The 23456-nt window shown below is 35.5% G+C and overlaps 2 long non-coding RNA genes across 3 annotated transcripts; one reads left to right on the plus strand and one right to left on the minus strand.

Annotated features, from left to right (window-relative positions):
• Positions 1-5528: 5528 nt before the first annotated feature.
• On the plus strand, positions 5529-23097 carry LOC107311771. Of its 2 annotated transcripts, XR_004306807.1 has the most exons (4): positions 5529-5775; positions 16925-17069; positions 18797-18881; positions 19645-23097. It is a non-coding gene; the product is annotated as an uncharacterized LOC107311771 (long non-coding RNA). The 2 variants fall into 2 exon arrangements; XR_001554241.2 differs by lacking the exon at positions 18797-18881.
• LOC107311772 lies at positions 6435-8522 on the minus strand. Its single transcript, XR_001554242.1, has 3 exons — positions 8410-8522; positions 7493-7759; positions 6435-7068 (listed from the first exon to the last, which is right to left on the minus strand). It is a non-coding gene; the product is annotated as an uncharacterized LOC107311772 (long non-coding RNA).
• Positions 23098-23456: the final 359 nt, after the last annotated feature.

A 23456-nucleotide genomic window follows, 5' to 3' on the forward strand; every position in this document is an offset into this window, starting at 1 on the left:
AGCACAGGGAAATAATTCGCTGCAGAGAAATTGAACTCAGACAATGAAGTAATTAATTTCAAACTAAGAATAAATGGCTATTTTACCTAAGAAACCATAATTCAAAGTGTAAACATATTCTTTTATATGTTTTTCATATCTATTATGATATCTTTCTTGAGTGTTTTTCACTGCAGATTGTGCACAATCAAGTGAACTTTGTATACTCTGATAATAGCTCAGATGACAGCACATGATGATATATTTTATTTGAATATATTATAATCACTTTTAATATAAGTAATTGCGTAATAAGTAATTGCTCTCATAATTAATCTGCATACATTTAACCAAAAAAGAATTTAAAGGTATCTTCCTTCGTTTGTCTGAAGAAATAGCTAAACCCACTACAACAAAAGCAATGAGCTGATAAAATCATTAAGATTTGAGAGGCCTGGTTAAGGAGTTAGCCAGAAGGTAGCATTCTTTTCAGCTGACAGTTGGCAGCCCATGACCATTTCCACCTCCACTTCTAAGCCATGACAGCAACAGTCATGTCACTCTGACAAGCTACTCCAACAGCCATCTCACCACATCTTCACTGCTTGATGCCTTCTTAGCAGCTAACAGCTGCTTAAGGAGACCTCCCCTCCTTTCCTGCTCTTGTTAACGTTGCTATTCCTCATCATTATTTCTGTCCTGCTCAAAACAGCATATAGGTTAGGTCTCTGCAATTGCTGGGCAGAGAGGGAGATGCTGTCTGAATGCATACTTAGTATGTTCAGAGTTCAAAAAGCTGCTGTCTGAACTGTCCTAAGTTGCATTTGTGTTATTATCTACTTAAAGTTCTCCTGATCTTCAACAGCAAGACCTTCTATTTTTTTTCCTTGTTTGAAATTCCCTGCAAAGTATCTTTCAGTATTCTTACAAAGATGCATTTTTTTCTCTTCTTTTCTTGTTCTTGCCTTTGCAAAAGCAGAAAAAGAAGTAGGTGAAAATAAGAAATGTATGCATGTAGATATAGGACTGGATCTTTTTCAAGTCTTTTGCTATGAGAAACTGAAATACATAGGTAACTCTAGTTGTCTGCCTTCCCTTTTGTGATCAGAGGAATCTGAGACCTGGGTGTTTCTAGAGGGCAGTTAACACCTCCTAAAATAGATTTCTAAGATGGAAGATGAGTTTGGTTCTGGAGAGTCTTTTTCTTATCTTTGGTTATAGAAGGTGGCTAGCTGACAAGCTAGATCAAACTTTTACGTGTTTATCCAACACTTTAGTGAGAATATGCTGGTTTTAGTGATTCCCATCCCTAGCCTAAGAAGAAACATACAAACAGTTACAGCCATCTCTAATAAATCAAGTGAGTTGTTTCTTGTTGCTGTTATTTTTATAAACATTCTAAGAAACTCTCTCTAGCATAATAAGGTTTCTTAATGTATGGAGCATTATAGAAATATCCAGCTGAGGTACAGAAAAGCATAATTGTCAGCAGTAATGATAAGAACTGTGACAAATGCAGCAACAAATGCTCACTGGAATAGCAGAGAGATTGCTGGATTGCCCCCACCGCTACCACCAAGGAGTGCTCATCTACGTGACATTCACTCGTAACAAAGCAATTTCAGAGCCTGGACTTTCCCAGCATTAAAGGCTTGCTTTCTCATTAGGATCTGGATATGCTTTGTAGAACAGTTTCTTCGTTGTGTCAAAACAGTTTCTGTCAACATTAAGAGGCTGAGTTTTTAAAGTTCTGAGTCTTTACAAAGTGTTTTATAGTCAGAGCAGGTATCACAGTAGCTCACAACAGTTCAGATCTCATTTCAAAGCACACTCTTATAGGCTCTCCTCTTAGGATTACAGCGCAAAAGTGTAAGTACTGGCATTACACAGCCTGTCTTTGAGGGGATAAAGGCTGATTTTTTGCATCAGCTACCAATGTGCTTGCATCAGAATTTTCCTCATCAGCTTGTACAGTACTTAGCAGAGAAAGATCAGCATCTTTACTATTTGAGGCAGGTACTAACAGAATTAGTAAGCACTGCTGTCTCATAATATTCAATGAACCCCACCTGTTACACTAGACATGGGCAAAGTACTGATTTTTAAGTATAAAATGTACAACACCAAGTTTACTTTTTGATGTCTAGCACAGACGGAATAAAGTATTTTAAGTTGTTGCTAAGATATTTTCTGATGACTCATGTTTAAGAAAATTTAATTTGAGTCAGTAGAAACTCGAAAATGTAGTATTAGACTGCTAAGAGAACCAAGAAACTTTAGCAGAAAAGTAGGAAAGATGGACTTAGCCTACAAAAAGAAAAAAAGAAGTGTGTAAATAAATAAGTACAAAATACCTTTTTTTTTTTTTTTTTAACTGTACAGCGGGAGAAGAATAACTTAATTTCTGATACTGACCTCAAAAAAGTGTAATTTGAAAACTAGAAAGAATGCTCCCGTTTGGAATAAACAAAAGTGAATGAGGAAGCAGCAAAGGAGGACAGAAGTTGAACAATCACAAGCAATCCCTTTTTTTATTGCCTAAAAGCATTAGTAAACATTGAAATAGCTTTGACACAGAAAACAAATCTAATCTTACAGATCCAGAGAACACAGATTACACTGAGCCCAGGAAAACCATTATTGCTTGATGACCTCACAAAAAACTATGTAAGGTTATGTTAATGTTTGGCCTCAAAGAGGAAGAGCAGTTCACATTAGTAAGGAAAATGGAGAATGATTTGTGTATGCATCAGCCAAATGACTTTAGTGTATATTTTTTATTTCATTATTATGTAGGGATTCCTATTAATGTTCTGCCCATCTAGGGGACAGTTATGCGGAAGATGGAGATACATCTTGTCCAGCAGATGGGAAACTATGAGCTTAAGCACAGAATTAGCCAAAGTATTGATACCGTCTTCTGAAATAATAGTGAGTAACCTATTTTCTTTGAGGTGTTTTAGAAACGAAACTTAGTGAACTGTAGAAAAGAGAATGGAATCAACTCAGTAAGGTTTATGCTGCTCATTGTTCCATAAGATCTAGAATGGCACAGGCATCAAAACACCCTACTATGACAAGAGCAAGGCAGCAGAAATACTTTCCCTCAGCCCTGTTCTCCACTTTTCCAGCTCCACTTTTCTCCCTTGCTAATCAGACCCTTGATCAAAATTACATCCTGCCTGTACTGCTTTAGTGCTGGCGATACAAAGCTGGGAGGAGTGGCTGAAAACCAAAAGGGTGTGCTGCCATTCAACAAGACCTGGAAGGAATATGATGAGGTTTGACAAGAGCAAGTGTAAAGTCCTGCACCAGAGGAATAGTCGCATGCATCAGTACAAGTTAGCAGATGACCTACTGGAGATGAGCTCTGCAGAGAATGACCTGGTCCTGGTGGACAACAGGTTTGAGCCAGCAGTGTGCCCTTGTGGCCAGGAAGGTGGTGAACCTTCTCCTCTACTCTGCCCTGGTGAGGCCACATTTAGAATATTGTGTCCAGTTCTGGGCTTCCAAGTTCAAAAAAGACAGGGATCCCCTACAAGGAGTCCAGTGGAGGGTCAGAAAGGTGATAAAAGGCCTAGAGCATCTCCCATATGAGGAAAGACTGAGTAAAGTGGGTCTGTTCAGGCTTGGGAAAAGATGATGGAGGGGGGATCTGATTAATGTTCATAAATATCAAAAGGGAGGTGGGAGGCAAATGGATGAGGCAGCGCTCTTCTTGGTGGAACGTAGTGACATGAGAAAGAGTAATAGCCTGAAACTTGTACACAGAAGTTCTCTATTAACATGCAGAATAACTTTTTTAAGGTAAAGGTGACAGAGGTCTGGAACATGTTGCCAGAGTGATTGTAGAGTCTCTATAAGACACTCAAGACCAGTCTGAACATCTTCCTGTGTAACCTATTGTAAAGTACCTGCTTTAACAGGGAAGTTGGACACAACTTGTTGTCCCTTCCAACCCCTGTGATTCTGTGACCAGCATTTTCCCCCAAATTAAGCAATCAATCTAAAGTCTAAGCTCCACACACTTTTTAAAATCCAAGTAAGTGTATTATACAATCTAAGGCAAGGTGACTATCAGGATTTCCCTACAGCTCTTTTTACTGCAGAAATTTAAAAACCAAAGCACACAGTCCATCACTGTTGACTGCTTGAAGAGAAGAAGCTTTAAAACAGGAGTTTAAAACCTCAGAGATGCAATTAAAAAGATCCTTTTGTCAGATCAGATAGGCAGTGTTACATTAATCAAGATTCCATTATGACTATTTATTATGAGAATATTAATGCATATTATTAGAGAAAAAATATTGGAGAACAGTCGACAAATTACTATTTAATGATTGTTCTGAAACTTTTCCTGTACACATTCAAATTAATAAAAGCTACAAACTTAAGATCAGAATAGTAATAACATTGGTTTAAGACTGCTGTTGAGATTAAAGAGTCTATCATTTGTTGCCTGACCTTCAGATATTAAGCTAAAGAAAACCTTTCAAAGAAATGGTGGCAATAAGCCATGAAGTGAGTAAAACAGCATTAGAATAAATTCAGCACACTGCAAAGGACCCTGACAGTACATCACAGCATACAGTCATGTCAAGATTTTTTAAAGCTTGAAAATACTATCACAGATACCACTGCATGCCTAATCAGATATTTTTAAATCACCCTATAGAAGTTAGTTATCTAACTCATATGTTTGTTTGGTTTTGTTTTTTTGTTTGTTTTTTTTTTTGCATTAAAATTTATTTCACAATTTCAAATTATCTATATGTTAAATATGCTATTAAACATGTGCAGATTTGCTGGTGTAACTCCAGTCTCTCGAACAGTGTTCATAAAAAGGCACGATTCCCCATGTTCTCAAAGAAGAGAAATTTAAGAGTAAAAGAAAGCATATCCTTTAAGCCACTCTACCTTGCATTCCACATCAGCAGAAATAGCTCTTTTCAGTAGTGAGAAATAAGATTTTTAGGGAGTGAAATGTGGCAAGATGAATCAAGGAAATATATTAAGTAGATCTGAAAAAGTTCTAACTCTTCTCCAAGAAGTCTTTTCTATGCTTAAACAGAATTAGATAAAGAAAACAAGATCCTTCTGAAACATCCCTTTTAGAAAAGTTCACAGTAAAACCGACTTGTTCATTGAATTATATTAAGCATTACAGTGGATTACAGCTATAGAATCTGAAGTAACTTCAAAGATTTCTGTATATGTTATTAGATAATTTCTTCCAGTTTTTGTTTTTGTTTTTTTTCTCCAGAAAAAGGGGAAAAACACTGCCTTTTCCCAAAAATCTCAATCTAACATTACTCATGATATGAACATAAACCATATGACACCTACATATTACAAACATTCACGTCATCACTAGTTCTCTTCCTTTTAATATGGTTCAGTAACTACACAGTATTAGTATTTGTGTTTTCTTTCTACCTTATGATTCATAGCATTCTTTAAAAACCCTCCACTTAAATATTTGGCACTTCTTAGGATTCCTGATAGTTCCAGGAAGGACAAAAACCTTGTAATGGGAATGCAGATTTAGCTGACTGCATGGAAATTCAAAGCATGCTTTTACATTACTTTGAGATTAGACTTTTCTAACCAAAATGAAAATTAATTTTACAGCTTTCCTAGCTTTTGGAAATGAAACTACCAGTAGTGCTTCAAAACACACAGCATCTATTCTAGGGGAGAACTCCTGCAGTGCCTTGTGGTTCCTCTCCTGTGGTGGACAATGCTGCTCTTTGTGTCCCTTCATTCTACAGTAATGGAAAGAAGGCCAAGATACAGGTATGAGCACTGATCACCCACACCATTTGATTATTAGCCAGTTCCTGAGATATTTAGTTGCTCTCACTATCCTAGTTAAATCCCAGGCATGCTGTAGGGTCAGAACATATCAAGGACTGTTTGCTTGAAGGCAGCACAATTGCACTCCCACTGACCCACAGTAAATAAAATCCTTTTACTCAGTGGTAGAGTTGTAGATGTGTAGTCTGCCTAGTTTCAGATTCACTCTCATTGGACATGTAGGCAGTTATGTCTATCGTAATCTGCCATGGTGGTTCAAATTCTATATAACCGTGAGGTAGATGATTTTTTACTGTAGGCTTAAGGAGGGAGCTGGAGGGAAAGGTGAGCATGTGGTCATCTCAGGTCTCCTACATTTTTCTGTATATTTATTAGCACTCCTATAGCAAATTCCTAAAATGCATCATGATATTTGTCTCCATGTTTCTCAGGTTTAAGAATAGTTCTCTACACTGCATTTAAAGTGAAGCTTTCCATTTTAAGGTTCTTGTATGCTCTTTTTTAATATTATTATTAATAATAATTAATAATAATAGTTTTACTTTTTTTCTATACCCTTCATTTTTTGACAGGCTCTAGAACCCAGAAATCAAAGTATTTAATAAGTTTCTATTTTAAATGAAAACAATACACAAAAGTGTAGAAACGTTAAGCCTCATTTTACTGGTAATAGCACATTGACAACAACTGTTATATTTTATTAAAATGCTTTGTAGGTTAAAAATAAAAACAGACAAAAGACCTTTTAACACAGAAATTAACATATTCAAATGTATTGTGGCATAGTTCAGCTGAGTCTGTAATTGTGCATGCTTGGAATACATTTGATTTTTTTTTCATGTGGTCTATCAGAATGGTGAACAGTTACAAAATCTTTTATTCCAAGAATAAATACATTGGATATTAATCAGTTATCACAAATAGATAAGAAAGGAAACAAAGATATCTGTCCTTGCAGAAAACCTATCTGAGGAAGAGAGCCTCTTCCTTTACAAACTCTGAACAGAAAAAAAATCTTTTATTTCAGGGTGGATTACTTACTTTGTGTAAAGAAATACACATATTCGTTGTTACCACAACTCTAAAGGTAAACTTCTGAGTACATACTGAAGTGGTGCATGAGTGGGAAGGATGTGGAGTAGACATCAAATACTTGTTCAAATAAGATGAATCAACTCGTCCTGATCAGCACCCTCTCAAAGTAAAATTACACACAACCACCAGTCAGCAGTAGATGATGTTATGTAGATTTTGTTTTCCTTTATTCCTCTTCTTTGCACATGAAAAAGAATGATATCAGAAAGCTTAAAATAAAAGATAATACCAAAATTTGGGGGAATTACAATAATTTGGCCCTGTGACCTGATAGATATGGAACAACATAGCACAAAAAGAAGAATGTTTGGAAGGAGGTCAAGCAGTTAATTCCTTCTCTGTGGGGAAGTTAAGAGAGAGAAACCGAGAAGACAGAAAGAAGACAATCTCAAATTTTTGTTAAGAAACTTCAATTTTGAGTAGTTCACTGCAGATGATATAAAATACAAAGCTATTTTGCAGAATGTTCATTTGTTAAAAGACAATTTTTTTGTTGTTGTTGTTGATTTATATTCGTTTTACACCGCTATCTGCATTCTTTAAAAATGTTAATCGTTTCCAAGAATGTAGTAGGTGATTATTCAAGTATTGTTCATCTTACCTTTGCAAATTAAGGGTTATATTTATCTCCATTCACATGGTATAGTATTTCTGTTTCCTGAGTAATCTTAAATGCAATAAAATAGATTTTCTTGGATCCTGGTGGAGGAAGGCAACATTCAATATGAGTGAACACAGTAGGCTCACATAAAATATTCAAGACACCTCATAAACCAGATCAAATAATTCTTGACATTCTTGATACTTAGCACTCTTCCAGTTTTGGGAGATGCTATTAAGTAGAACTTGATGTTATGGTCCAGTGAACCTAATAGAAAACACAAGACAAATCAGTGTTTTGCAAAATCAAAAATGTCCCAGCTCTCATTTGTGTTCTGACTTGGACATGGTGGAATTCATCAGGACACAAATGACTAGCTATCTGCAAAAATAGTTTTGAGGATGTGAATTAAAATAAAGAAATGAATATTTCTTTTCATCACAGTGTTTTAATTACATGTTAGTCTGAGCAGGAATAATTTGACAAAATGAAAGCAAATCTGATGAGCAGTAATGATCTCTGATCATACTGAAGCAACTCTAAAATATTTAGATAGAACTGTGTCAAAAGCATAACTGTGATCATGACTGTTATTTTGCAACCTGATCACAGAGTTTGCAGAGAATACAGATCCACCTTTACAGTCCCGAGTGCAATGAACAACATGCTAAATGCTTATTTATGAAAAATCTAAACAAGAAATTATGGGGTAGAAAAGGAGAAAATAAAGCTGTGTCTGGTAATGAGAAAAATCTGCATCACCCTCACATTGAGATCAGTGCATTCCTACACCACGTACAGTGTTTGCATCACGTCTGTACTGTAGTTGTGACACATGAAAATGCCACAGAGAGACCAGGACATATATTAAAAACAAACAAACAAACAAAAAACAACAACAAAAAAAAACCTGATACCTGTTGCACTTCAGCCTGTGTATGTCTACTGAATTGGGAATCATAAATTGTTTTGGATTCCAGGAGCAGCAGAACAGCTAGGGTTAGCTTCAGTGTAGAACAGATTAACAGTATGGAGAGGAGGAACAGCTTCCAGTTTGAATCTTCCTCATTTTTACAGTCTGTAAAAGTCTTTTTTTCCCCCACAAAACATTGTGTAAGTGGGCAGGAATGGAAATTTCTCACTAGACCATACTAAGTGCTCATTAGGAAAACCCACATTTTCTTGAAAGGTAACTGCAATAGTGTAGCATTTATTTAACCCTACTAAGTACTCACCTCCAAAGAAGATATATAATCTTCAATTAAATTTTTGCCTCCAGTTATGTCAAGTTTAAAAAAGGAAATGAGATCTTAACAAAACTTTTAAAATAGCTGCAAGTCATAACTCTTATATTTTGGAACTTAGTGTGCAGTGTTCCAGAGACCTTAAATGAATATTCCAAAGGAATTAATACTAGGGACACTTCCAGTATAAGACTTGCATGCATTCTAGGTGAGACAATCCACAATTAAATCCCAGGGAATGCTATTTAAATTTTAAAGGAGTCCCTACTTTCTTTTGGCAGAAGATTGGCATATGTGCTTAATTGTTTCCCCAGCTTCAGTAATTGTATTGCCTCTTCTGCATTTTTCAAGACACAGTGCATTATTTTAACATTTTAAATTTGTGTAAATCCATTGCATTTCTAGTTTTGAAAAGTTGCTGAAGTAGCAGTTTGAGGAGTTCTGCTGTGCCTTAATGCACCAGTCTTCCTGGCCTTTCTATTTCTTTTTTGTCCTTTCCCTTCTCCATATTTTCTTAGTAATCAGTGGTCCTTGTCCTTTAAATGCAAGAAAAATCCAAGGATGAGAGTCATTCTGCAAGTTCTTTGCACCATAATATATTATGCAAAACAGAGAGAGTAGGTCTTTCAGGCTCTATGTTTTCAGGAAGAATGGGACTTCAGTACTGAATTTTAATTTCCTAGGTTTTGTTCTCTAAATACATATGTAAGCAGTTTCTGGCTTTAAGTCAAACATGCTATAGGGCAAAAAACATCAACTTTAAAAACAAACAAACAAACACAAGGTCCTATAGCTCAAAAAATCTCATAAACTGATACAATACATGAAACATTTATTGTATTAACACCTATTTATGTGACATTACTTATGCAACACAGCTGTGGAACCCTAGGTCTACTACTTACAGCGTAAACCTGCAGGCATTCAAAATGAATGAATTTGAAAAAAATAAAAATAAAAATAAAAAAATAAAAGGATGTGGTGCATCATCAAAGGCAGCCTTTGGTCCTAGAATAGGGAAAAAAAAAAAAAAAAAGTATTAAATGCTTGAAAATTGGAAATACAGAGATAGAGAATGAATAATGCCTGCAGTTAGATTACTCTCTGCCCTCTTGCAAATAGCAGTGGTACTTGCAGGATAGAGAAGACTATGTGCCTACATACCTACATCTGTCATTAGCATGTGCTTTAGGGACCTGGTATGGCTACTTACTCCAATAGGCTCAGAAGTCCAGATGCAGTGTTGTACAGAAGAGGTGACAGCATTTGAACCTCAACAGCAAAACCCTGCTTTCAGCCTAAGAGGCCTCATGGGCCTGGGGTACAAAGTAGTAACACATTGTTTCTATTTTTAGGTCTAAGAAAATACTTGAATATAAATTTATCCATTTTAATTAACACTACTTTCAGAGTCTGTAAATAATATTACTGATCAGCATGAACTCCTATAAAATAATCTGGTTAATTTGGTAATTTGATTCACAGACTTAAACTCTGAACATCTGAAATGCAACACTATTTATTAATTACAGTTAATCCTTCTCCAAATTATTTGAAATCACTTTTGAATTAAGCAATTGGTTGTGAAAATGATGAAGGAAACCAGGAAACAAGACGATGTCACTGCTTGATCCATTTCTGATACTAGAATAATAACTAAAATAATAGGAGGAGAAAGGAGGGGAGGGGAGTACTATCAACTTGTAAATGTGAGAAATGAACTGATGAACAGTTTAACAAACAGAACTGATTAACAGAACACTCCATCAGTCATCAACATGCAAAGTTGATTTAGTAGGAGACTAGCAGTCATTATCTTAATGCCTAAACTAACAGTGTACTTATAGTGATACCACAGGAAAAAAAAAAACAACACCTAAAACAAACAAACAAAAAATATGATAAAGTCATTTTTTCTGAATCCTGCAAACAGAAAGTGAAAACAATGTAAAAATCTTTTTCTGTCTTTTTTCTTCCCTATCATATACACAGCAAATGTATGTGTGTAAAGAAACTTAAGCCAGATCCAGTTTTCTAATCCAATTTCTGTTCATTACATTTACTGTCAAGAGAGGCTATCAAGACTGGTTTGCATATATACTGTGCCCTAATTTTTTTTCGTAAGCTAGGTCCACTGAAAGATTCACATTTCATCATCATGAACTTGTGTTTTTTTCTAATTACTATAATATTCAACTCATTCTGCTCAGTTGATGCTTTGTTACAAATATAGTCATGCAGATTGATATTTACTGCGCTACCACTGAATAATGCAGTGGTTCTTGTACTCAACAGTGGCTCAAAGCACAGACTAGGCTCCTTAGCTGCAAGTGTGCACGAGTTGTTTTAAAGACTCAGCTTGAACCAAAGAATACAAAGCATCCAGCTCCCTGTTTGATTAGGATTCTGTCTATCAGCTTCTGTTTGCCTTTCCCCAGAATGGAATGTTTCTCACTGCTATCTCTGCTCAGCATGTCCTTGGATTTCTTGCATCTGCACTAGAATGAATAATGTTGCTGCCTTCTTATACAGATTATTGGAATACTTTGCAGAAGCTTCTCTGTAAGGCTTATAAATAGGAAACGTTATCAGAGAATGAGTACTTGAAAGCTGGAAAATCTTCTTCATAACAGTAATGCTTAAGTTATGCAGAGTCATTAAGAAATAATACTTTATTTTAAGATCAGTCATTGTGTAATATGCAACAAAGAACTGCTGTGAATGTTTGCCTATTAAATATGACAGCTTAAGGATTAGCACATTGAAGGAAATCCCCATGACATTGGTTTGTGAAGAAGTATCTGCTGGCAAATGATGATATTCTATCACGAAAGGCCATATACTAACACATGTTTACACAGGAACTTAAAAAAATACACCCCCAACACATTGCTGGAGTAATTCACTCCAAGAAATATTTTGCCATTCTTAACCTGAGGCAGTTAATAAATACAACATTACAGTGTACCCAAAAAAGGCCATGAAACTCCATGATTAGAGGGGCAAGCAGCAAGCTTCCAGGGTTAGAAAAAAGCTAGTTATTAACAGAAAGCATTATCAATTTATTATTGCTTCTGGAAAGAACAGAAATCATTTGTCTTTCCAAATACAATCTCTATAAATAATGAAGAATGTTCTTTAATGGGGATAATAAACTGTCAGATGTTTTTTAACAAGAGCTAGACAGACATCAGATTGGGCTTATGGAAATTTAACTATGTAGAACAGCAGTAAATATTGTTCCACATGTTTCTATGATATATTATTCTTATTTTAATTGCTATAAATAACTGTAACACAGAACAGAAGGAGGATTATAACATTCAGCAAGGGATTTGGAGCTCTCTGTCCTTCCCAACCTTTTGGTTACAGGATTTTTAGGACACAGTCAGAGGCATTTCAGGCCTTCTGCACAAATGTTCCTGCTCATACTTTGGTACTGATGCTTTCATTTCCCAGAGATAAGTCTCTAAAAAAGTATCACTGTGGAATTCGAGCATTGCCCATTTAGCAATATGCAAAAAGAAAAATTGCATGGATATTTTTTTTTTTCTCTGTCTTCAAATACAGCTTCAGAAGGCTCACCAGCCTGAAAGCAGGCATCTAAGGCACACCCTAAGCACTGCCAAGTGGACAGGAGAAGCATTTATCAAATGTGCTTACCAGTTGGGAGAAAGAAGTAGCAAGCAGGCTAATGTCTGGTAACCCTCATTTCATAAGAAATACCTCTCCAGTGAATTTTGTACTAATGCTTACAAGGCTTCAGGCTTATTAACAGAATTCATTTGCTGTTGTCTGTTCATTTAAAAGCAAAATATATAGCAGTTTCAATATTGCCATCTCAAATGGCTAAGAATTGTTATAAAGCATGTATGTTCACTATTATAAAACATATATGTTCACTAAGCAATAGAAAAACTTGAATAGAAGACTCAAATAGAATAATAATAGTCCAGTGGCATACAGGACAGAGAACTTTACTGTGAAGATGCTCGCTCCACAAAGCATTCCCATTTAATTTATGACTGATGTTTTGTCAATCTTTCAGTTTTTTTGATCTGAAGAATTGTATTCCTCCAAAGTTAAACAATGCTTCACTTTTTATGCTATGTGTAACATAGACCCTTGAATGTTTCAGAAATAGCAATACGACTATTTCTGATAGGCTGAACTGTAGTTTACATTCCATGTCCATTGTTCTTTCCTTTATTTCTCAAACCAGAACAAAATGCAATGCACTGGTATCTTGTTTTGTCTGTTGATGCTCAGAACATTGTGTAAGAAATAAGAGTAGGAACTGCAACAGCCTGAGGAAAAAATCTGCCTCTGGATAGAAGAGAACTAAAAGTCAAGAGTTCTGGATAATTTGCAACTGCAAGTGCACACAAATGCACCTGCACTCCTTGTCCATACAAAAGTACGTTATTATTGCTTTAATTATTTGCCAAAGTGAAATTTGTAATATTAGAAGAACATTTCTCTGCACATTTTGAGATCTCAATTGAAAAAGACACAGAGATCTTGTCCTCAAATTGTATGCGAACATATTTCCCTATTGAACATATGAAGATACTCTAACATACAAAATATTTTCCATTCAAAAACAAAGGAATAAAAAAAAATACAAACATGATAAATAGTGAGTCTTTGTGTTAGATTGTGAAAATACAGTAATTTGAAATTTGATGTCTGTTCTGTCTAATTAATGAAATTGCACTAAAATAACATTTTTTTGCAAATTTCTATTCTGAAAAGTATCTGAAAACAGTTCTATGATGCAAATAATTTTACTGCTGTGAATTATGTGAATAAAGTGAACAGGGCAAATATTTGTGAGAGCTCACAGATGAATAGGAAGCCATTGCTTGGTCTTTGTTAAGATTTGCAACTGAATGTGGTCAGTATCAACTGCTCATTCTTACTGAAGACTAAAGGTCAAATACCAGGTTAATATCGTTGACTGGTTTGGGAGATTTAGAATGTCCCAGAAGTAGAAGAAAATTTAAGAATAAGGAGGTCAGTCTTTATTGCAAATACTTATAACAGAAACCTTTTAGTATTCATTGGATGTAGGGACAATAGTTCTTCCCTATATTAGATCGCTACCTTTATGAGCTTCCAGTCCCATCTTGCAAATGTGATCAGAGAGCAGGTCCTCTCTTTCTACAGACAGCTGAATACCCTTATCTTAGTTTCCCCTTCCGTTTTCAAGTTTTCTTTTTTCCCCTTCACCTTGTGCTTTGAACTCTGATTAATGGCTATTTTACAAATCATTTATAACAAAGGAAGGCCCAGAGGCCTTGAAAGAGAGTGAAGCTCCCTCAGGACAAAAAATTTATGAACATCTTAGTGACAAAGGTATCGAGACACGGGGTTCACATATAAAATACACAAAGCATCAAAAAAAAAAATAAAATTGGTACACCTGGGGTCATACCTTAGGATAAAACTGGAAGACAGTTTTCTGAATTTCTATTCTAGTGACATGTCAATAGCTTTATGCCTCTCTCTATAAAGCTAATGAAAGAAATTGAGAAGCTTCTAATTATAGATTGCTATGAAAGTGAAAAAAATAAATTATTGCTACAATTAATGGAAGCCTTTACATGTCATATAATTTAAAGCAGGCTATTTTGCATGTATTTCAGACAATAATCAGCAAAAACACCGAGTTTAAATATTTTATGTGAGCATGCATAATTTACGCACTATCGTAAGGAAGGAAAGAAAAATGTACCTCCTATAACAAGTATAGTAAACAATTTCTAAGTTTCAGTCATTTTTTTTCTTTATTTCCCCTCTCTGACTCAGACCTCACTAGTCTGCCCTACACCAGTCAGTGATGCCACATCCTTATTCTGATAAGTCCACTTCTGTTTGTCCTGAAAACTTCAAGTCTATCCCACACACTCATATGTTGTGGTAGTCAATGTGAAGAATCAACAATCAGACAAGATCCCTGGGATGGTATTAGGAACAATGAAAAGAAAGAAGTAGCATGGGAGCGCAGCTTTCGATTAAACTGGAACATTATTGTTGTGCCAGGAAATGATCCTGAGTTCATGGTCCGGGATTTTCTGTACAAGCAACTTGAACCAGCACACTGAGAGTTCTCATTATATATGATATCTCATGAGATATCAAGATCCTTTAGTCTCACTCAATCTTTTTATCCTGTTTTGCATCAACAGGCTTGTTTAGCTAGAAGCCGAGATTAAAATGAAGGGCAGCTTGCATATGGCAGAGAAACAAACTCTCATAATTTGGCCTGAGATATATTGTTCTCAAAAAATAGAAGAGAGAAGGATGACTCTTGAGAAAGCAAACATTTTTAATGATGGCTAGCTGGTCTTTCTACTCATCCAGCTTTTCTTACCAGATGTTTTACCTTAATTTCACATGCTTGTCCGCATTTTATTCATATCCTTAATATTAAGGTGAATATATTCTGTTTGCCTCTGGATGTTCCATCAGTGCTGTATTAATTGACAAGTTACAGTAGCATCTCATTATATTGATGGACTGGCAGGTGGATCATGCTGCACTCAGGAGGGCTACTGCAGTTTGGCAGCTGAAATTTCCAGCTTTGTAAAGAAGGGGAAAATGGGTTTCTGAGAGCTATTAAGAACTAAATTTAGCAAAAATGAGGTCGTGAGAGAGCAGACTCCTGGGGGGGTTGCAGGAGGGGGGGACTTTTTTCTTTTCTAAAACAGTGAGTTCTATTGAGTCAGTAGTGCCACAAGGAAAGGAGATGCCTGATCAGTGGTGGCTGGAGTCTGCTGAAATACCAAACCAAAAGTCACTTTTACTTATCTCTTGCTAAAAGCAAGGGAAGACTGTAAAGGACATTCTGTGTTCAGCTATTCAGGACATCTCTTAATTTTCCTCTAGAGACAGATGTTCTTTTCTGACCAACAGTATTTATGTTCTTTGTTAAAATTCTGACCTGCTTCATAGAACTACTTTTCCTGGTTGTATTTTATTTATGATGCTAGCCAACTTTTATACCTAATAATTTTTTAATGCATCACTAATTTTGAATCATGATACTGGTTTAGGTGCTTTAAATTCTATATTCTTATATACATTACATGATAAAAGAGACACAGCACTGGAATGAATTTTAAGGCTTCAAATTTAAGCGCTTAAAGTAACAAAATTAGGGCTGCTTATACAGTATTCCTCTTTCCAATCCCTTGTATTTATGAATCATTAAATAGTTTGTGACTACTTATCATTTGATACATGCAATACAACCCTCTGCTAGCAAAGATGCAGTATTTCTGTTTATCAACATTATTCAATTAGAGGCTTTGTACATCTTTGTACACATCATTCAAATCCTGAACCAAGGACAACATAATTAATTTATTCAAGGTTTTTCCTCTGGTAATGTCTTTCTAACATTTTAATACATTCTACATATTAAAAAAAATCAATCTTCAGAACATTTCTGCAGGGTGAGATAAGGTGCTCTTCTTTACTTAGTAGATTCTTGTTGCATTAGCCAGAACTGTTCTTGAAACTTATTTTGTCCTATGTTGATGTGACATGGTTCTTGTGGAAGAAAAAAAAATAAAAAATAAAAAAATCAAATCAAATCACATGGCTCTGTAATTAATGTCAGGGGAATGAATTGGATTTGAATAGGCTATAGTCACAATGCTGGCACATCTTAACTTTTAAGAATGTGATTTAATGAGACTAACACTTTCTTTTGGAAGTAATTTCCTCCTTATTTTAATTAAAAATCTCAGAGCTATATCTTGTAGGGTTATATTTACTCTCTACATGAGTCATCCTCAGGGATGGGATCTTTAGATCTATAGCACACCCCTCAAGTCATTTGAAAGCTAAATGATTAAAGAATGGAAAACCATTCAGTTGCTGACAGCATTTTTCTTTCAAACTATTAGTAAGTGTTGAGGATGTATCACTAAAGAGAGTGGAGATACTTGTTCTATCCGCACTATAATGATTCGCAAAGAAGAATGTTGAGGCTGCATATTCACAGGTTCCTCTGCAAAGTTTGTAAAGAGGCATAGCTGGAAATTTCTATTTAGATCTGTTTGATGATCTCAAGGACATTTTCTCCCCACAAAGGTTCTACATGTATGTGTGTGCAAGTGCAAATGGGTGTCTATGCAAAAATTAATTAATTAATTAATTGTGTTTTTCAATGTTGAAGATTTTACACAGTCCTTCTGTGAGTGGAAGAAGTTCTGTGGGCTGGGATCCAGAGTAAGTGGCAGCACACTGCCAAAATGAGCAGAAACCCACATGCCAGCAAGATCCTGAGGGGCTGGGAAAAACTAATCAGTGGATTACCTCAGGTAGCTCTAAATATTATTCAGATTACTTTTTTATTGGTTTTTTTTGGTCCTTTCTTCCTAAATTTTCCTTTGCCTTTCTCCTGATCCTGCCTTTGCTTCTTCTGTTGGATATATAGCATGACATTTATGTTGAGCAACTTTAAAAAGTGTGCAAATCAAACAAGTATTCTGCAGGATGGGAAGTACTTAAGCTTGAGGATCATAGGATGTCAGGAGCCCGTTTGAGGTAGGATCTTGAAAAGATCTACATATGTATTTAACTTCATGCACCCAGAATATTCCTAGCTGCTTAAAACAAAATGTTTGTCATAGACCTCAGCAGAATACAGAGTCCAGGCCTGTCAGTCTGCAGATATTAGAGGAAACCTATGGATGCTATATAGTTAATGCCATACGTTAGAAAGCCTATTTAAACTCCAAATTTAAACAGTGTTGGTGATGATGATAGTCTTTTTTCCCTACTTCCACTGGGAAAATAAAACAACAACAAAAAACCACCTCGTGGAATGATACTCTGTGTAGAAAAAAATTAAATGCCATTTTCATTAAAAGACTCAATTTCCTAGCAGCAGGAGATGTTAGATGTGCAAATCTGCTGAACATTATGTAATTTCAAATCTTCATGGCTCCAAGAGTGCAAGGAAGGAACTTCCTGGACAGCAAAGGAAAAGTTTCCAATACAGAGAAAGAAGAACAAGATTGCTTTTTATGCTTATTCCTTTATTAAATAAGTAAATGGAGCAAATCAGCAATTAAGGGCCCAGATTCAAAGCCAGTTTCAAAGCAGTGTGTGTCCACTCATTAATCCTAGTGAACCTCCTACAAATCTAAAGAAGAGGTAGCCCTCCTAGTGGCAAATGCTGAAGGAAACGCAGTCTGCATTAAATTGAGAAGCCCAGAAATAAGATTCTGGCTTAAAAGTCTATTAACACTCAATTTTAGTGTTGAGTAAGTGTTTCAGACATAAAATTTAGCTTATGCAAGTTGCTGATTAGAGCACATAGTGCTAAAGGCAGTGCTAAAGAGCTAGGCACTCTAAATCTTTGGTGAATTCCTAACCATGGCAAAGCACAAATGTATAGTATATTTATATAGTATATAATTCACTAAATATGATGAAAGCTGGCAGATTTTTGTGGACACCATCCTGTAAGTACAAGCACAGTCCATTCCAATGCTCAGGAAAACAAGTAGTCTTAGCAAAAGACTGGTTGACTATGCAGTGAACTTATCTATGGTAGAACCTTAGTGTGAAAAAGGCTGCATACAGGAGGAATAATCAGGGTAGGCTGAGGGCAGGGATTCAGAAGAACTTCCTGGACATTCAGGGTTGGACAAGAGAGACAAGCAGTGAATAAGGATTGATTAAAGCACTGTTTAAGAAAATTGTACCTATGTAAATACATATGACCCAGAGAATTACACTCAAGTATTCTGAGACAGCTGGTCCTTGCAAAGCCTCTAATATTTTCGAAAGCCTGTGGAGTCTAGGGAGGTTCTTGCTGACCAGAGAAAGATAATGTTATCTCTGTTTATAAGGAATCCAAAAGGAGATAATGAACAATCAATCTCACATTGAGTTCTGAGAAAATCATAGACCAAGTCTTTCTGAAACACACTTGTGTGTATGTGAGGTAGAAGGAAGTAACTGGAAATAATCATCACGTTTATGAAGGGTAAATCACATCTTACAAACCTGATGCTCTTTTACAATAAAATGACTGCAGGAAAATACCACCCCAGTAGCTGAGAAAGGTGATGGAGAAGAAGCCAGAGAAATGAAAGGCATCAACTCTACCAAAGGAGATTCTGGTGGGCTTTTCTAAGTGGGGGTGCATGGCATGCTGCCCAGGCTGGCTGTGCCAGCTCTGTCCTCAGGGTTTCCAGCCCCAGCCATGTTCAGCCCTGAGGGGTTCAACCTGACCTCAGCTGAACTTGCTGCCAGGGCTGTGCTGCAGATATTCTGAGTGCCCCGCCAGGCACAGCTGTCCAGGGATCCTACAAATGTCACTGTATGTAACACTGTATGTAAATGTAACCAACTGTATGTCAGCTTCAACCCTTAGAAACTAAAATACAATACTAAGGACACCGTTATTTTCTGATGTTTATATACTAAAATGAAAAACTAAGAAATCATGTCCTTACATGTGGGAGTAAAGATAATTTAAGGACATGTTCACAACTTTACCTAACAAAGATACTTCCAGCTATATTCTCCAATTTTTAAAGATGAGGGAGTGTGCTATTTACTAATATAAAAGAAGCTGGATTACTCTTGGATGGGTATAACAAAACCTTTCAAACCAAGAGTCTTATGCCTCACAGGGAGTAAATAAAGATGGCTGAATAACATTTACATTGACAGCCTTTTTATTAGGTATTTACTCAAACATATTTTCCAGTAATAATATGTTTTTTGTGTTTTTGTGTTTGTTTTTTTTCTTCTTCTTCTTCTTTTTTTCCTCTTTTTTTTTTTTTTTTTCATCACAAAGAAAAAAAGATCTGAATTTTGTGCTGTTACTACGAGAGTATTATCACCCACATTCATTGGTATCTGTGTTTTTCTACACAGAAAAATCAAAGCTCAGGAAACATAAACTGCAAAGAGAATGGAAAACTCCAGCTGTACGGAAGAGAGCATGAAAAGAACACTGATGACTTACAGATATCATTATGGAAGCAGCAGTGTAAAATAAAAATAGTCTTGTAACATGCATATTTGATTAACAAAGTGATCTTGTACTTCAGTTGTAATAAACTAACAGACGTATCTCACTTGCCTAAGCAGTACTCAGGACTCATCACTACCCATGGAACAATTGTAGGTTCTGTAGTAAGATAATGAAAACTCAGATGGTCTCTCAGTATTAAAATTTAAATAGCTATCAAAGCATATATTTAAATATATTGTAAAATGGGTTGCTACTACCTACTACGTATCTCATATAGTCTTTAACAACTAAAATAAAAGGTTTCCGATCACTCGATTAAGTAACTTTAGTCCATGTCCTCTCAGTGATTCTAAACAATAACAATCAAAACTGTGTCTCAGTCATAAAGCTCATTGTACAGACAATGATCAAGGAAATCTGCCTTTGAAATACTTCTATGAAGCTAATAATTGCAAAAGAACTTATTGAAGTCGTTTCCTCCTATTCTAATGTTAGACAGTGTTACTGAAATTTGTTTCCAGCTCTTTCAGGGACAAGTCTACCAGATATGACCAGATACAACACATATGCTTATGTGCAGTCTTCCTGAATTCTTGTAATCTGTACCTTTTCTTTGAACATAAAATGCAGAACATTTCCTTCCATGATCACAGTTTTACCCATTTATTTTAATACAACTTCTAACAAGTGAATGGAATTTTTAAAAATTACGTTGATAAAATAAGTGTATTGTTTATTAAAAAGAAAAAAAAAGTTTGGAATCAGGCATTTGTGTTTATCAGAAAGTATGACAGATATGGGCTATTTCATTCCTTTAAATAGATGAAGAATAAAAAAGAGAAAACTGAAAAAGTCTTAGTGGGGTTGTTCTCTAGCATAAAGAGTTAAAGTCAGTTTGTGCTGGACATACATTGGTCTTGCTTGCGATCATCGTCCACCTGGGTAATGTGAGCCAATGCAATTTTTTGCATTACAGAATGATGTAAGGAAGTATACAACACAGACCAATGTTTGCTTGCTTCAGAATGTTTACTTGCCTCACTGGGTCAGGAGGTTATGCAGACTGGAGCCAAAACCTGTAATTTGAAAGGATAAAGCTGGTAAAGATACTTATAGGATATGCATGAGATATTACAGCACCAGTATCCAACAGTGAGGATATTTTGTTGAGCATATTTATGCATCTCTTTCCATTGTTCACTCTGATAATTGCTGAAAGGCTGTGATAATTATGGGGAAGTTACATTACACTTGTTTAATGAGAAAAAGATTTTGCATAGGTAGCTTTTAGGCTACTTACTGTGCACAAAAGCTGATGCCTTTTGTTCTGGGGAAACTAGGAGTTCTGGAATGTAAAAATAAAATAAAATAGAGAAGGCCTTTGTAGGAGAGCTGCAGGAATCTTTCTCTACTGACTGATTAGTAGAACATTAAAAGAAATTCAGGTACTGAGATGTGGTAGGATACTGGCAGGCTGAAAATGGTAGCAGTAAATGGAAATAGTAAGCTCATACTGTTCAATACAAATTATAAAATCATTTATTCTGAACCTCTGGACACTGTAAATTATTTATTTTCACCCAGTTACCCTTCAGAAACTTAGTTCATAGTGCTTGATGAAGAACTGGATGTCTTTGACCAAAGCACAGTTTCTGATATACACTCAGTATGTATTTCTTTGAATGAGAAATGAGTACTTTTATGATGACCTTTTTTTTTCCTTCTTTTTTTTTTTTTTTCCTTCTGTTTTTCCTATTGATCCAGTCCATCTAGCTGTTAAAAATGTGGTGTTTCTTTTTTTTCCTTTTGTGTTTTTCTGGCTCTACTCCAGTTTCTAGGCATTGTTTCTATTTCTTTCTCCACAAGATTAAAAAAAAACTTTTCTGATGAGGAAATGGCTAGGGAGCACAATCTAGCAGTGCGAACACTGAAAATGTCTTTGTCTATTATATTCACAGTGCAGAAAGAATGTATTTTTGAGTCATGATAATATCTTCCACATCAACAGAACTATTCATCAAAGGAGGCCTCTATCTTGTATTCATGTTTGTCTTCACCTTGGCACTTAACTCTAATCAAATGATTGAGAGCTGTAAGTATTTTAGCGTTTTTACTTTTTTTAATGAACACCAGAATGGTAGTTTTTACTATAACTTTTCAAAATGTGGACCCCTAAATTCAATAAAGCAATTTGCCAGCAACTTCACAATGTACACACATTTCCAGCCAACTGCAGTGAAAAAAATTGCTACACTTTGAAAGATTCTTCCTCATTGTTCACATGAGACTGTGGTAAACTTTGTGCAAATTAATTTTTATTTCATATCTCTTCTAGATCACTGATGAAAATATTGAGTAGCGTTAGAATTAATGTAGTGGGTATAGTACCCCAATGGCTTCACTGGATGATGATGCTGTATTAGTTCCTGTGGTTTATCCACCTACTCTGGAATTTCCTAGCCAATCCTTCATGTGTCTAAATGATAATGCTGGCTTGACAAATACAATGTTAAACAGAACTCAATTACTTAGGAAAAAATTGTGCAGATGACCTCGTCTACTTAGTTATCGTTATCAATCGACAATTGTCATGAGACTTGTCTCACTCCTGATGAAAGCTCCATGTTGAATCATTTTCATTTTGGTTATCATCACCCATTCAGATCCTTTGCACACTCTTCAATTAGTTCCTGGGCAACACAGATGAATGAAAATATTCCCCTCATTATATACCTCTTACTGCTTCTCCTTCTAAATTATTCTGAATCTGTCAGACTACCCTTCCTCTTCTGCAGATGAAATAATTCATTAACCTTTTATCTTTTTAGGCTTTATGTGGAATATATTCTTATAAAGGCAAGGTTTGGAAATTATTTTTTTTAACATATTTACTAAGCTTAACTGAGATAACACTTTAAGGGAAAAAAGATCTAGAAGGATCATAATGGAAGGAGAAAAAAAGATATTAAAAAAAGAAAAACAAACAAAACTTTTTTTAGGAATTGTTTTTGGAATACAGTTTGATAAGTTATAATCAAAGTTACTGATACGATGCATAAGCCTTTCTTTGTGCATAGTTGTAAAAGAATAAAAAGGATATATTATGTAAGCATACATGAAAATGTGTAATTCAGGTATCATTGAGATGGAATGCCTTGAGATTTTCAATTTAAAACAGGATTGAATTCTCTGTTTTATGCTTTCACAGTGAAAACTACACTATTTCATTTACCACATTTAGTGCTAAGGGTGTAACTGAATTTAATGAGTAATTCTTTACCACATTATTTTTCAACCTTGCTAAGTTTCCAAGAAAACATATAAAAATATATATATATATGTTTTATAATTCACTGGTTTGTGTTTTTTGTTGTTGTTGTTTTTTATTTTGTGCTTTCTGCTACACTATTTACCACAAACTACAGAACTCACTGCAGCAGTGAAATTTCTGTAAATGTTTATGAACTTATAAAAGTCATATTATGACATTAATCCTATTCAAATAAATCTGAATGAACCTGATAGGATCATTAAGGTTGGAAAAGACCTCTAAGATCACCTACTCCAGCTGTCCACCTACCACCACTACTGCCCCACAAAACTGTGTCCCCAGGTCCCACATCTACCCTTTCCTTAAACTTCTCCAGGGATGGTGACCCTACCACACCCTGGGCAGCTTCTGCCAGTGCATCATCATACTTTATGTGACAAA

This window comes from Coturnix japonica, chromosome 3 (assembly GCF_001577835.2).
Source record: "Coturnix japonica isolate 7356 chromosome 3, Coturnix japonica 2.1, whole genome shotgun sequence".
Classification (NCBI taxonomy): domain Eukaryota; kingdom Metazoa; phylum Chordata; class Aves; order Galliformes; family Phasianidae; genus Coturnix; species Coturnix japonica.